The sequence below is a fragment of the Protomyctophum bolini genome (genome assembly GCF_963924005.1).
Source record: "Protomyctophum bolini genome assembly, chromosome: 4".
Classification (NCBI taxonomy): Eukaryota; Metazoa; Chordata; class Actinopteri; order Myctophiformes; family Myctophidae; genus Protomyctophum; species Protomyctophum bolini.
In genome coordinates, this window is record NC_137865.1 from 39565703 (window position 1) to 39570743 (window position 5041).

The following is a 5041-nucleotide window of genomic DNA, read 5'->3' on the forward strand; positions in this document are numbered from 1 at the left end:
TCTGTGTGTGTGTGTGGTGTGTGTGTGTGTGTGTGTGGTGTGTGTGTGTGTGTGTGCGTGTGTGTGTGTGTGTGTGTGTGTGTGGTGGGGGGGGGGGGGGGGGGGGGGGGGGGGGGGGGGGGGGGGGGGGGGGGGGGGGGGGGGGGTGGGGGGGGGGGGGGGGGGGGGGGGGGGGGGGGGGTTGAGAAAAATAAAAAATGGCGAACGGGAGATGTGCACTGTAGGCCTACATTCCCAATATGTGCAGAGGGGATGTTTCCATTTCCCTTGGGGGAAATGCGACCTCTGTTCCGTACCTTTCTCACTTTTACTGGTATTTCGCTTTTACTGTAACATATTCAAGTGAAGTGATGTGTTGAAATTTTTTTAAGGCAGTTTACAGTAGTTCCAAATCATACAGTACTTGCCATGAAGTTCTGGATTGTGGGGCTGTTGTCTGGATGCTTACATAATAATATACATATATTTGGCAAATAATGCTATTTTCTCCACAAAGAAGGATGATAAAGAAATATGTTCTTTTGACAGTGGATACTACTCCTGTAGAGGAAACGCTAATGTGTTAAACTCATTCTCTCTTGTGTGTCTATATTTAATTGCACTTACGTCAACTTGTTTATATATTATAATTATGTAACCATATAAGCTGTCTCTCTCTTTCCTGTCTAAATCTGGTTATCGGAAGGGATTTCCACAAAGCTCAGTTGGATTGCAAAGCGTTGTAGTTGTGAGGCAGATGTTTCCCAAAATCCCAGGAATTGATTCTCTGTCACATTTGGTTCAATAAATCATTCCACAAGCAAAGCATTAACTAGCACTACACTTTGCATATTGTCTCATTAATGACAGATTAGGTCTTAAGTTAAATCATAAGACCTGGTACTTAAGCTACGCAAAATAGGGCCCATGATGTCATAGGTGCTAATGCTAAATTATTCAGTAATTTGTGACAGAGATTGGCCAAAACTATTGGGACTGTGAGTGATGTCAGTAATGCAACTAGTTCTGACTGAAAGCTTTTTAAATTAGCAAAATGGATTTCTGTCCTTACAAAAGACTCAAAACACACCATCTCTGTGTCTTCAAGTCAATAATTCCCAGACCAGCACTTACTTTCTGGAGTTAGATGATAGAATACCTTTTACTAAATTACTAAAGTAAATTTGCATGCTACTGTACATCAGCCAAAGAACATGTGAAATAGCCTAATTTGTTCATGTTGACCAGTAAATCATTACGTTCTTGGTTTATCAAGTACACTAACCTGCATTAATAATGAAAAGAGATCTTCCATTCTACTTTTGATTAACCCGGCCTTTTATGATTTGTGTACAACAATGCTCAACCCCGGTTTATGCATGGACTTCCAGAGAACTTGCATAAGCTGACGGAGATGTGAGTCCAAATAGGTAATCTTTCTGAATAACTGGTAGGCTAATTAGGAGATGTGGCCTCTACATGGCAGTACAACAATACATGTGAAACCAAATGGTGTCCAGAGGCTGAATCAGTCCATGTCCATCAGCGCTGTTCACTTCTCATTTCACTCCTTTCCTCTGCTCAGAAAAGTCCCAGTTATGGGATCCAAATGATACATAATACGCCCACATCATGTGCTTGCTGCACATTCCAACTGATGTCAGTGTGATGCTCTGCTTGACCGGAAGTCTCATCCGAGTGCTGTGGGCTACATAATATGGCTTTATTTATTTGTTTTGTACATTATTGTACAAAAGTGTATTTTCATTAAAGTTGAGATGGAAATAAGTGGGCTTATGGTAGTGTTTTTTTTCTCCATTTTTTGTAATATTTGATGGCCGTGAGGGATTGTATCACATGATTACAGACAGATCACTGATGAGGCCTCATAGAAAATGAAATGATTAGTCTGCATACAACCACCCAGGTCCTGCATATTATTAGCTAAAGCTGCAGCCTTGACCATTGATTCTGTTACACCTCCAGATGGAGACAAATTGCATCCTAAAAAGCTGTTTTAACAAAAATATGTTTTATCTTTGTGCCTATAAACGGTAGCTGTTATCCAACTATTTCGGGGATGTGCACTATAAGCCTACACAAATATGTGCAGACTTTTTATTTTTTTATTTTTATTTTTTATTTATTTTACAAATAATACTAGTTACTTTGTAAATGTGGATTATTATTACAAAACACAGGGTACCACTTCAGCCCTATATACATTTTGGGTAACCTCTCCTCACCAGCTGGTGAGTAAGTGTCTAGTTAATAGTTATAGTGAGAGTTGAGGGGGCCCAAGGGGGGTCATCAGCCTCTTTTGTTTAAGTGTGCTGGGTCGTTACTACAACAAGAAGAAGAACAACAACAGATCCACCTGTTGGTGGCGCTGTAACTGGCCAATGTGAAAAGGGTGGGATATATTCCTCAGCCTAGTATGAAAGTCTGTGAAAGATTCCACGTAAATTGCACACTGCATGTCTCCATGATTTGAGTCATTTTCAAAAATCCACCTGTTGGTGGCGCTGTAAGTCTGTAAAAGATTTCAGACTCCAGGTCCCCACCTGGGAACCGATGAGTGACGTCATCGTCGCCATCATAGCAGTCACAAGCAGTGTCCTTTGTTAAACCGAGTGAATAAGTAGCCTGCTGTTTTAGCTTGTTTTAACCATGCACAGACAACAAGGTAAGACTTTGAAGATGAATGATGCTCTTTTGAAAATGAAAACGCTGTAGTTTTGTCAGTAAAATGGGCTCTGTGTGTGTGTATGTGTGTGTTTAGTGTGAGCAGTGAGCACCGAGCACTATAAAATAGAAAGTTGACAAATGGGTACTCTCTAGCTCTCTAACTCCATAGCTCTATAACTAATGCCGTCGATTTGCTTGTTGTTTTTGTTGTGAGACAATTTACTTTAGCAAATATTATTCTGTTTATTGGATCTTTAGGAAATTCTCAAAACTTTTCAATTTCGATTCCACTTTGATAGAAAGCAGAGTCAGACCCCGAAACTCAATAAGCACAAGTTTAACCAGTTCACACTGGTTAATCTTAATTAGAATAGATGTAGAGGTGTAGATGTTCCAAGTGGTCCCCAGCTAAATGATGGAGAGTTGGTAACCAAATGGACCCTTGAGAAGTTGAGAAGGTAAAATTAAACCAAAAGGGACCCTTTGGTCCATTTGGTTTTATTTGACACTCAAGAGTGAAATTAGTATTAAACATCTGCATTACAAGTATTTTCCAAGAAGTCTACACAATTAGAATGTAGAATAAATGTTATTTTGATCATCTTTTGCCTGTTATCTCTCCTATGGTAACATCAATACAGCATGGAAATACGTACATATTCTTTAGTTTGGTGTCTGCCAGGCCAAATCTCTTCAGATCCTCAGGTCTGTGGCTCAAATGCAGAATAAATAATGAAAAGGGTATTTCTTACTCTTATCTTTTAAGAAAAAGAACATTCTAAAAGGATACAAACAAGTAAGAAATAAAACAGAAAACAAGCGTGAAATTACAGTGCAGAATAACTAAAACACATTTAGTTTTAATTCCAGAATCCAGGGACAGGAAGCAGATTACCTGAGAGGTCTGGATGGTTCACATCTCAAGAGAAGATCAGCAGTGATGCAGGCTGCCATGTTGCCAGTGAACAAGTTACACAGAATGGGTATGACCTGTTTTACTATAAACATTTAGTCTAAAAACAAAGTTAAATGTTTACAGTAAGTAATCTTACTACATAGATACATAGTATCTGTAGTATGTCTGTACTCTATCCCGACCATTTATCACATATTTTAGAATAGTAATACATATTGATTGCTTCAATTGGTGTTGAAAAGGTTGAGAGCCACTAATGAGAAGATAGAGAAATTTCTGGATGTGTGAGTTTGCCAATGTTGTTTAGACCTTTTTCATGTCAAGGACCACCAAAATGATGTGTAGGCTATTTGCCTGCCGACCCCCACCTGAAAAAGTCTCGTACCAGCCAGGGACCCCCAGGAGAGAAGATTTGTTAAGATAATTAAAAATGCATGTTTTTGATATTTTTCCAAAAATGTAAAAGAAATTGCTGTACAAGCTCTCAGGGCAGCACAAAGTGACATCCTGTGAGCTGAGCTCGTAGATTATTCTGAGGTGAACATTTGACTAACTTAGTGAGATCTACAAGCTCACAATGCTCACACGATTTGAGCTTGTAGATCGGCTATTTTTGTCAGAGAGAATGAATGAATAGGACCATGAAGGGAGCGAACCAAGTATGGACTACTGGGGTACCGTGGTCAACTAAATATATCCAGAACAGCAGAACTGTGAAGTGTATCAAGTTGGGTCTGAACTTGAAGGTAGATTGATGCACGAAGCCGGAGCTCTTATCAGATCTATGTTTTCTTCCTCAGATACCTGTCCACACCTTGGTTTAGGACCTACCTAAACCAAGACGTTGCTGCTGTGACCAATGTGGAAGAGGCTTCACTTCAGTTAACAATCTCAAAATCCACCAAATAATTCACACTGGAGAGAGGCCTTACAGCTGTGATCAATGTGGTAAAAAAGTTCAGCCACACATTTGGCCTGAAGACACACGAGAAAGCACACTGGAGAGAGGCCTTAAGGCCTATTCATAGTCTGGATTTTCGGTGGTGAGGTGACCACCGCTCCGGTTGTGAGCTGACCACCGGAGCTGAAATAACGTTGAGCGGTGGTGAGTAAAAACAGAGAGAAGGGCTGGAGCGGTGGCGGTGGTTTGCTCTTCACTGAGGCTCGTGACGTCATTTTGTAGTTCGGTGGTCACCCCACCACCGTAAATCCAGACTATGTATGAGCCTTTACAACACTCTATTGTATTGTATCTGTATCTATTCTCTTTGCTGCAGGGCGGGTCCTTGGGGTCCAAGACAAATTTCTCCCTCGGGAGACAAAATAAAGAAACCTTGAACCTTGAACCTTGACCTTGATCAATAAGTAAAAGGTTCAGCCACAAGTCTGCCCTCAAGAGTCACAAGAGAAAGCACACTGGAGAGAAGCCTTTTGGGTGATAAATGTGTTCACTCGGTA

The 5041-nt window shown here is 40.6% G+C and overlaps 1 long non-coding RNA gene across 1 annotated transcript; it reads left to right on the forward strand.

The window, feature by feature from the left end:
• The first annotated feature begins 2580 nt into the window (after positions 1-2580).
• On the forward strand, positions 2581-4504 carry LOC308314162. The gene is made up of 3 exons (XR_013963940.1): positions 2581-2665; positions 3538-3650; positions 4384-4504. It is a non-coding gene; the product is annotated as an uncharacterized lncRNA (long non-coding RNA).
• Positions 4505-5041: the final 537 nt, after the last annotated feature.